The 11312-nt window shown below is 37.5% G+C and overlaps 1 protein-coding gene and 1 non-coding gene across 5 annotated transcripts in view; one reads left to right on the forward strand and one right to left on the reverse strand.

The window, feature by feature from the left end:
- SLC8A1 (solute carrier family 8 member A1) overlaps nt 1–4507 on the reverse strand; it is a 412383-nt gene extending 407876 nt beyond the window's left edge. For 2 of the 4 annotated variants that reach the window (XM_062209330.1, XM_062209329.1), the window contains exon 1: nt 4439–4493. The gene's annotated coding sequence lies outside the window, so the exon portion shown is untranslated. Of the gene's footprint in view, nt 1–4438 lie in introns of all 4 variants that reach the window. The other 2 variants (XM_062209333.1, XM_062209334.1) reach the window with 2 other exon arrangements.
- Nucleotides 4508–5802: 1295 nt separating this feature from the next.
- On the forward strand, nt 5803–5934 carry LOC133773084 (small nucleolar RNA SNORA72). The gene has a single exon (XR_009867870.1). It is a non-coding gene; the product is annotated as a small nucleolar RNA SNORA72 (small nucleolar RNA).
- Nucleotides 5935–11312: the final 5378 nt, after the last annotated feature.

Below are 11312 nucleotides of genomic sequence, written 5' to 3' on the forward strand. Positions count from 1 at the left end.
CCTTTTATTTTTATTAAATATATTTGATCCATATGGATAAATCAACGGCAAAATTAGGATTCAGAAAAAGTTTGTTAGACTTCTGGTTTTTTACATTAAATTCAACAATAACTTACAATGGATAATGGTTCCTAAGTGTCATTTCATATACTGAGGTATTGTGGTCATTATTGTTACAGTTTATTCTTTACAAAGAGGAAAGAGACTTACAAAAATTAGTGTCACTGTCCAAAGTGTCACAGTAATCAACACCCTGGGGACCCAGACTGAAACACAGGCTTCTGACCCCAGCCACTCTCAGTGCTTAGTATTCTCCTCACCGCCTCCTCCCACTGACTTGACCTTACCATGGTCCTTACCATGGCCTGAAAGGTAAAGGAGCTATTGATTTTATTCCTACCAGCATTCATCCCAGGATCTCCTTAGCAGGACTCTAACAGCCCTGTTGTTGGCTACTACATAAGTGGAAGAGGTCGGCCCAGATTCTCTGCATCTTCTCAGTATTTTGCAGTGTGTTAGATTTACTCATTTGCTTTTATATGTGACAAATTAGAATGTCTTCTGCATACGATCACAAACTCTATCTCCAAAGTTCTTGGCACATACTAAACAAATAAAAGACAAAAAAGGGTATTCTTTCTCTTTTACTAAAAAATAAAAATGACCCATTTTTAAGAAAATTGTTGTCACCACAAATTAGTATGCCCTTTAACAGTGGTTGTTTGAGGATTTACTAAAATGATATAAACGTTCATTTAGCAGTTGTAGTTATGAATCACAATATCACATAATATACATATTTTATGTTACAGTAATTGTGGCCAATATCCACATGAGATTCCAGCTCATGGGTATGAGAGATATCAATAGATTCATATCAATCCTTTATTACAGCGATAGCTTCTTTTAAAATAGAAATTCTCTGTCAACAGAGATGATATCAATAAAGCTTCCAAAGAAATTATTTTTTTCTGGAAAAAAAGTATTTTTTTTTAAAAAATCTGCGGGGGCTGGTGCTGTGGCGCAGTGGGTTAAAGCCCTGGCCTGAAGCGCCAGCATCCCACATGGGCAACAGTTCTAGTCCCAGCTGCTCCTCTTCCATTCCAGCTCTCTGCTATGGCCTGGGATAGCAGTAGAAGATGGCCCAAGTCTTTGGGCCCCTGCACCCATGTGGGAGACCCAGAGGATGCTCCTGGCTCCTGGCTTTGGATCGGCACAGCTTCAGCCGTCGCGGCCATCTGGGGAGTGAACCAGTGAATGGAAGACCTCTCTTTCTGGCTCTACCTCTCTCTGTAACTCTGTCTTTCAAATAAATAAAATAATTATTTAAAAAAAATTCTTCACCTAAGGTTCTGTTGACTTCTGCTGTTGAAATAAATTAGACTGGTTACTATTTTTAATTGCAAAACAGAAATAAATCTTAGTCTTGGCTGTATGTTGCAACTTCATGGGATGGATTTAAAAATTAATGCCTTTGCCTGGATCTTGTGTGTATATTTATTCCATCAGAGGCGCAGTGTAGACATCACCTATCCTATGTGATTCTAACACGCAGAGTGAAAATCATGGCCCATGTTAGGGTTAGAAGTCATTAGGATAGGAAATACCATTTTCTTCTCAACACCATTAAGTACTATCTAATCTGTTTCCTTGTCATTACCTTATATGTCTTAAAAGATTCTTTAAAAAGATACTTTTTAAATTAAATTAAATTGCTGTGCAATTTTCTTCTAATACCTTCTCAGGAGACTGGAAAATATCATGAAACTTTCAGAACTGAAAGAGGTGTTGCCTGAGCAGATCGGTCCTGCTGAGAAATCCGGGTGATCAGGATTCTAGGGATCTGCACCTTTTACTGATGCATGTTGAAGAAACACAGGGACTCTGGTCTTCAAATGCCTCACCAGTGCATTCTCCAAGTCTTGTGCCTTTTATATCCGTTCTGAAGTGCTTGAAATCTTTGGCATTCTGCCTGGGACCATCAATATCTCTCACCTGAGCAAGGGGATTTTTTTTTTAAATAGCCAGTGGAATCTTTCCATTAAATGGAATGACCTTTCCTGTAGGTCAAAGTGTTCCATTCTTCAGGGAAAGTAAATCTCTACTCTTATTTTCATTGGGAATATTGCCGCCTATAAATCCCCATGCAGCACTTCCTCCTCTTGCTCCTTGGAGCGTAATAGATTGGGCCCTTAAGATACTCAGTCTGGTCCTAACGCGCAGATAGAGGTCTCAAACCTGTGCTCCATGCTGTTTGGACAAACTTCAACTTTCCTCTCCCACTTAGCACCATAAATCTACTTCCTGCCTCGGCATACAATACGTAGAATATGGAAGCCCATTTTTTTCATGTGAGACTGACAACACTTCCCACTCTCCTGCCCAAACATGATTGTCTCAAGATTCTCCACATGTGCAGTCATCACGAAAAGCTTAAGAAGCAGTGAGTCAAAAGGGCAAGTGGCTTAACTGTTTACCATCAATTTTCTTCCATAAATGTTGACACACTACGTACAAAAATAGCAGTAACTCATTCTCTATAACTTGCATTATGCCTCTTGAGTTCGTTTGCTAAAGAAAACACAGGAACAGACATTTCTCATGAGGAGTGCACGCTTGAAATGTACTTGGCAGGAAGCAAATGAGAAAACAGGAGATGATGACATGTATGGATTGCATCTGTTCACACTGGTGGCATCATTTATATGAACGTTTTACATATTGAAAATTGCGGAGACTCCTGCTGTGCTGTTCCTTTTGGGAAGCAGGCTGGTATGCAGTGTTTAATTAAGTATTTTAAAACCAAGCTTTTGTAGGCCTGTTCCACTTTAGCTAAAGTTATGACAGCTTGTCTCTGTTAGTTTAAAAAAAGAAGGCATAGTTTATTCCCTCCTCTCTCTCTCTCTCTGTTTCTCTTTCTTTTCCTCCCTCTTCCTCTTTTTTGCAGATACAGAATCTAAGTATTTTTAAGTGCAGTAAAATAGCCTATTTTAGAAATGTAGAAAGGGTAAGTTTATGTGTTTTTGATTTAATGTGTTATAAATGTAAATAGGCATGTAAAATAATTTGATGAAAAACTTTATCTTTTAGTATAATTAGTTCAATAATGGAAATGTATTAATATTGAAATAAAACCCCATTTGCTCTTTCTCTGCTATCATTTTGGTGTCATGGAACATTCACAGTTTATAAGAAACCACCTCATTTACATCCAAGAGGATTTCTTTTCCAGTTAACTGATTTATCCAAATAACATCATCTCTTTGGTTAGTATTACAAGTTATTTTTATTAATTTATTGTACTTTTTGATTAAGCATTTTTGTTTCATGTTTCTCATCAGATAAAGAAAATCATATTTAATATTTCCTTCTCCCCATCCCCCATTCTCTGTCATAAGATTAAAGGCCTAGCTAAATGAAAACTTAGCTCAATTCTGTAAGTTATTGACATAATATTCTTAACAAGATAAATCTTGTGTTTAAATTACATTTTCTGGTGTAAAGTAACTTTGTCAGTCTTGGAAAATCACATGCATTTTATAGCTATGACATGTAATATTTCCCTCGACATGGCTGGGTTTATCAGCATTCTAGCAAATAGAGACAGTGATATTGTTGTTGTTCATGTCTTCACATTCAAACCTGTTCCTTGGGTTTCCAAGTCATGTGATTTTTGCTATTCTGCCACAATCTACTTTTGCCAAAACATTGCTGATGATAAAATAATAAGCATCTTCGGTGGCACAGCCCTTCAAGTTTCTCAGTTTGAAGTCATTAAACAAAGACGAATGAAAGAAAAAATGCTAAAGGTACTGAGAAAAATCTAGTGCTTACAGCTGGTCTCAGCAACTTCAACTTGCGCAAGACCCCGTGTTTGTGAAAACAGCCCAAGAATCTTTGAACAGGATGTAATCATCCTCCTTGCTGCTGAGAAATACTGAAAAAATGACTTCAGCTGCCAAAAATAATAATGCCGTTCACAAGCAGCTCTTCCTATGGCTAAGGGAGAACTAGCCACACATGTGAGTTTCTGCTGGCTTCCAAGGAACAAGCAAGGAAAATGACACATCCCATCTACCCCACCCTAAAACGCACAGCATCAGAACCCTGTGGGCATCCGGGGCCCATTCCAAAAGGTGCTGACAATGCCAAGGAAGACTCACGTCTACAGAAATCCAAACCGTAAGTGACCCAGAACAAAAGGATGTTATTTGGCAGCAAATCTGTGCTGCCACTTTCTCTCCGTAGCCAAGCCGCCCTGTCTTGTATAGGCAAAGCTGTTAAATACCTGTTAGTCACCAGCCCCAACCCAAACCTTTCTTCCTTTCTTTTTCAAAATATTATCTGGCACATTCTGGGAAAAGACTTCAAGGGCTAGGGAGGGAATATTCGCGAATGATCCTTTAGCTAAGTTTCGTTAGGAAAACTCTGCACCTACCTCTGTCAAGCCTTGGCTGCTCAGTCCACATGGGCTGGAGGTGGAAAAAAGATCCGGTGTGATGGCTTCTCCAAATTACCAGAAAGAAAGAACCTGGGATGCTTGTCCTTTAAGTGTCTCTAAACATGGCTTGCATAGCTGGATCTCAGCTTATCTGTGCCTTTCGGCTTTCGCTTCCATACATGGATCTGTTCCCAACAGTAACTCCAAGCTGTCGAAAAGAAGCTATCTGGCAGCTCTCTGCTCATCCAGCACACGGATGATAAAAATACACATGTAGAGATCCTTCCAGCCAGGACCATGTCCCACCCCACGGTCCTGCCGCTCTGTATTTTTGTGAATATTCTTTTGTGATTAGCATTTCTACTATTAGGATATTTAGAACACTGCCAGTTTCTACCTGTTTCTTACTTAGAGTCTAAAGGAGTGGGTTTGGGTAGCTTTATGAAAATAGAGGCACCATTGTGCTTCCTTACCAAGATCTTTATCCTTACACCTTTTAGTGATATGATGCCTGTGAGACCTGTGAAATGTTCAGTGAATGAATGAATGAATGTGTAAGTGGATGGCTGAGCAAACAGATGACATTTTCATGTGAAAGAATGACTATATACTCAGCGTATTTATTTAATTGGGAATGGAGGTTAACACTCCGGATTATCTGTCTTAAAAAAGGTAACAGAGGGTCCAAGTAATCAAAATCCTTAAGAGAGAAGAGGTCAGGTTCTTATTCAAATGTTTTCTCATTTAGGTAATTGTCAAAGTTCCCATTAAGCTACTGCTTAGCACATGGTTTGACTTTACAAAGCTTTTCTTTAATGGTAGAAATATAAAATTCTATAGAATACTGCTTATTATATTTGCTCATTGTGAACTACAGTTCAAATGACATATAAACATGGATAAACCTGGTTCTGCATAGAAGTACTCCCACGGATTCTTTTATTTTTAAAATGTATCTCTTTATCCCTTCAGTTTCTTTTTTGCTCCTGTGTGATAAGAGGCAAAAATAATGAGAGACAGAGAGAGGGAATTTCCAAATTATTTCCCATTGACAAAGTATTTTTTCAAGATCATTTAAAATCTTCTTGCAGGTTCTTTTGTTTGAATGGTAAAAAATAAATTCGAGGCATACAGGTGTAATTAATTATGATGAGTTGAAAATGAGATGGCTTTGCTTGGAATAATCCAGGGAAAACAGATTAAGCAAGAGTGGCAAAAATGTTACAGGTGATTGTCACAGGTGGTTGATGGGTATGCGACTTCACTATATTACTCTCTCTTTGCATATGTTTAAAATTTCTGGTCAAATTTAAAGGAAAAGAAAGTGGAAAGTTAAAAACAGAGTATTAAAAGAAAAGAGATTGCGAATATTCTCGCTGTTCTGACTTCGTAATAATCAGGACAGGCTAAACATTCGCTATATTAAGACCATACATGTATCCCCAGGCCTAGTTCTTTCCCTATGTCTGGTTTTATAAATATTCCTGATAAAATAAAGATAAAAAAAAAAGAAAAGAGAAAGTACAAAGCAGACGTATTCATGGCAAGTTTGAACAGTTGTAGATTTGAATAAACTGTGAAAAACCACTAAGGCCAGAACAAGAAAGAACAAACTTTTGTTTTTTTAAGATTTAAAACATCCTGACATTCCAAACTCCTCATCCGTGCCTCCAATCAGAGCTGTGCTACATAATAATAATGTATAGCTAATGAAAATTAAGATATGATATTTGAAAAATTAAGCTAATGTAGCTCAGTGCTAGTCATGGCAGGTAGTAGCCTTATCCAGGATCCATTCAGTATCCTCTCTTCCTTTGCCAGTTTCAACTTTATAAGGCCTGAAGAAAAATTATTTTTTTTCCTGTTGTCCCTGTTACACAGTTCTGGCCAAGCAGGTGTCAATAGGAGTCCCCGAAAGAGACTTTAGGAGAGTTTTTATTTCTCTGTTAATAAGGGGCAGGTTCAGCTTTTGTCCTTTTCTCCCCTAGATCCCTTCAACCTAATTCATTTCCAGAAACTAAACTTGAAGCCTGGAGTGGCAGCAGTTATTTGGTGACTAGACAGGGCTAAGAGCAAAGATAAGCACCTGTGTGGTAAGGTGGATGGAGCAGACAGAGCGAATGGACTTCTGTTCTTGCCAGGGTCAACCTTGAGCTTTCCCTCTGGGCTTCCTGTCACCTGAGAATAAAATAAAAAATGTAATTAATACAAAAAATGGAAGCTAGATTAAGAACTCAAGACACAAATTCAAAGGCTGTTCTCTGGTCCTGGTTCTGGCCCTATAACTTACTCGTGTGAGGTTGATTGTGTCACAGGTTTCTATCTCCTCTCTGAAAGTCAAGAGAACACATGATTTTCCTAGCCTACAATTATCCTATGAAATGTTTGTGATACAGCTTCATGAATTGTAAGAGATTACATCAATATAAAGTACTACTTACTGAATATAATGATACAGGTGCCCCACTGTGAAGCCACAGTTAAATATAACAGGGCTTGGAAGTCTGTCTTCTGTTCAAAGAATTTGTGGATGCTTACTTTGATGGGCTTAACTTCAAACCTCCTGGGGATTCTTCTCTACAGTTAGTAATATCCAGGTACAGGACTCTTTTATACACCAAGCTGTATTTGCCCACTTTGTGTCAGCCAATGGAGCTGGTATGTTCTTGGCGAGGTTGTCAGTAGTAACGGTACAGTTCCTGCTTCACTACATCAGTAGGCAGAAGGCTTCGAATACTCACTCTGTTCTGCTCTTTCTCAACTGTGGGGGGTGCTGTGGGGCTCATGTATAGGAAAAGATCTTATGATAAAGAGATTAAAGTCTTCTCATGTTTCCCAAGAAAGAGGTTAAATTGTTTCCTCTGAGTCTTGTAAATGAGGAAATCAGGATTTAATGTACTGACGTATATTTATCTAACTCTGTGGGGAAGAATACAGTTCGGTTCACCTGAGCATACGATTTAACTATTGGGAACATTAAAAGATTAGTTTATTTTTTATTAGTTATTAGTTTATATGGGAGGCAGACAGAGACAGACACACAGGTATACAGAGATCTTCCATTTGCTTGTTCATCCCCCAAATGCCTACAACAGACCAGAACAGAGCCAGGCCAAGACCAAGAGCCAAGAGCTCTACCTGGGTCTTTACATGGCTGTCCCTGGGTCTCCAAATGCATTCCCCAAATGCCTGTCCCAACAGGCTGTTTTTTTCTTTTTTTTCAATGAGTTGTTCTGAACCTTCCCTCAAAACTGTGTACACAAATACACACACACTTCATCTTAGCTGGAAGAACATAACCTGTGTTATAAGATTCGGCTCAGTGACTCTTCCCTGCCAAAGTCTTCACTGACCCTACCACCAGGTCTTCTTCTTCTTTTTTTTAAAGATTTATTTATTTACTTGAAAGTCAGAATTACACAGAGAGAGTAGGAAAGGCAGAGAGAGAGAGAGAGAGAGAGAGAGAGAGGTGTTTTCCATCTTCTGGTTTACTCCCCAGATGACCACAATGGCCAGAGCTGTGCCAATCCAAAGGCAGGAGCCAGGAGCTAGGAGCGTCTTCTGGGTCTCCCATGTGGTTTCAGAGGCCCAAGGACTTGGGCCATCTCCCACTGCTTTCCCAGGTCATATCAGAGAGCTGGATCAGAAGTCAAGCAGCCAGGACTCAAACCAGTGTCCATATGGGATGCTGGCACTGCAGGAGGCGGCTTTACCCACTACGCCACAACACTGGCCCCCACCAGGTCTTCTAAAGCACATAAAAGGGGACTTCAAAAAGTTCAGATAAATGGAATTAAAAGATAAAGCTTGGGCTGGCACAGTGAGTTAAGCTACCAGACACCTGTTAGGGTCCCAGCTACTCTGCTTCTGACCCAGCTGCATATTAATGCTCTTGGAAAAGCAGTGGAAGATGGCTCCAGTGCCTGGGCTCTTGCCACCCATGTGGGAGACTGGGATTGAATTACTGGATCCTGGCTTCCTACTGACTGAGTCTCCATTTGGGGAGTAAACCAATGGATGGAAGATCTTTCTCTTAGTCATTCTACCTTTTAAATAAATGAATAAATAACTAAATCCTTTGAAAAGATATGCTTATTTTTATGCAAAAACATTTTTGAAATTCATGCATAGTTTTTTTTCATAGTATATATTGTATGCATACTGTACTTTTTCCCCTTTTCCCTCTGCCTTTGGACATTAGACTATTGTTATCATCCTCTAGAACTGTTCTCTTCTTTACATCTTAGACTTTACTGATATATTCTTTGAGGATAAGGATTCTGTACCAATCATCACTTTGCACACCAAAGTACAGTATTTAGAATGTCATGGGTACTCAATAAATGCTTGGTGAATGAATGAGGCTAGTTAATATTTATTGAGTAATTACTATGTGATGGGAACTGAATATAATACATGCTTTTCTCATTTGTTCTTAGAATGAAAATGAAATTGCACTTAAATATTCTTTTTTTGATAACTGTTTAGCACAAGTGTGAATATGTGTTAGAGTAGTTGAATAATTTTATGTGACTAAGTAATAAATATATTACTTAGAGTTAAAATTATTCATTTATTCATTCAATTATCCATCAAATATTTTTTTCTTCTTTTGCTTTTCATGGTTTGGGTGTCATAGCTAAGAATCTGTTATGAAATTCATGATTACAAAGATTTAATCCCATGCTTTCTTCAAAGAACTGTACGGATTTAGCTTTTAGATTTAGGCATTTGATCGATTTATAGTTAATTTTCATATGTGAGATAGGATACGGTTTCAATTTCAGTCTTTTTCATGTAGGTATCTAATTGTCAAAGTAACTTTAGTTGAAAGATTATTATTTTCTCCATTTGATGAATTGAGTGTCCGTGTTGACAATAAATTGAACATAGATGTATGGGTTTACTTTTGAATGCTTTATTCTATTCATTGACCTATACTTGTATGTTTATCCTTTATACCAGCTCCATGTTGTCTTGATTATTGTAGCCTTGTATCAAGTTTTCAGGTTTTGAAATCAGGAAATATGAGTCCTCCATCTTTGTACTTTTTCAAGACTGACTATTTCAGGATCTTTGCAATTCAATATGAATTTTAAACCCAGATCATCAGTTTTTATATTAAAGTCATCTGGGGTTCCAACTGAGATTATTTGTAGTCTGTATAGATCATTTTAGGGAACATTGCCATCTTAGCAGTATTAAGTTTTCTGATCTATAAACATGGAATAATTTCCTATTTATTTGGATTTTTAAAAAATTATTTAGACAGTGTTTTTAATATAAATATAAACACTGCACTTCTTTTGTTAAATTTATTCCTTGATATTTTATTCTTTTGATGTATTCAGAAATGAAATTGCTTTGTTAATTTCACTTTCAGGTTGTTCACTGCAATTGTATAGAAATACAAGTAATTTCTATATGATAATTTTGTATTCTGTAATTTTAATTTATTTACTAGTAGTAATAATCTTTAAGAGATTCCTTAGGATTTTTAATATACAAGATCATGTCATCTGCAAATATTGTTAGTTTTTTTTTCCAAGGGTTGCAGTTTCATTTATTTATTTATTTATTTAATTATTTCAAAGTCAGAGTTACACAGAGAGATGAGAGACAGAGAGGCAGAGAGAGAGAGAGAAAGTCTTCCATTCGCTGGTTCACTCCCTAGTAGACTGCAACGGCCGGAGCTACGCCCATCCGATGCCAGGAGTCGGGGCCCAAGGACTTGGGCCATCTTGTACTGCTTTCCCAGGCCATAGCAGAGAGCTGGATTGGAAGCGGAGCAGCCAGGTCTCGACTCGGTGCCCATAAGGGATGCCAGCACTGCAGGCCAGGGCGTTAACCCAATGTGCCACAGCTCCCACCCCAATAGTATTAGTTTTACTTCTTTCTTTCTTGGGTCTTTTTTTTTTTTTTTTTCTAATTGCCTTGTCTAGAACCTCCAGTACTATACTGACATAAGTAGCTAAAGGAAACATTCTTGTCTTGTTCCTAATTGTGTGAAAAAACATCCAGTTTTTCACTATTATTGTGGGAGTTTTCTAGTATGTTCTTTATTCTGATAGGTAATTCTCATCCACTCCTAGTTCATTTTTTTCTTTTTTTAAAAAAAATCATGAGGGTATTGTATTTTGTTAAATGCTACTTTAGCATCTACTGAATGATCATAAAATGTTTGTTTTTTACTCTTTTGATATGATGTTTATGTAGGTTAATTTTTAGAAGCGAAATCAAATTTACCTTTTCCCATTCGGTCATGGTTCATTTATTGCTGAACTCAGTTTGTTATTATCTTACTGTTGGCTTTTATGTGTCAATATTCATGAGATATATGGTCTGTCATTTTCTTGTGCTTTCATGATCAGTTTTTTTTTTCTTTTTTTTGTATCAGAGTAACAGTTCCATCATGTAATTCACAGGGAAGAATCTTCATCAGTCTGGATTTTGGAAGAGTTTGTGAAGAATTTTAATGAATTCTTCATTAAATGCTTGATTAAATTCATCAGTGACATAATCGGGGTCTTGGATTTTCTTAGAGTTTTGAATACTGATTCATTCACTTTCTTGTTATACATCTATTTATTTATTTCATCTCGAATCAGTTTCGGTACTTTATATCTTTCTGGTAATCTAAGTTATCTAATTTGTGGATGTATGATTATTATGCCTATAATTCTTTCTATCATTCCTGTATTATTATTCCTTTTAGTTAAAATTTTCTTTTTCTATTATTATTCCATGTGTTCCTTTTAGTGCTTTGTGCCATGTTAGGGAGGTAGTAGCACGGAGGAGCTGTGGTGACCAGGACCCTCCGGAAGCCTCACTGCAGCAGTGTCTGTGTCATCCTAAATTCCCCTTCTTGCAG

The sequence above is a fragment of the Lepus europaeus genome, chromosome 13, assembly GCF_033115175.1.
Source record: "Lepus europaeus isolate LE1 chromosome 13, mLepTim1.pri, whole genome shotgun sequence".
Taxonomy (NCBI): Eukaryota; Metazoa; Chordata; class Mammalia; order Lagomorpha; family Leporidae; genus Lepus; species Lepus europaeus.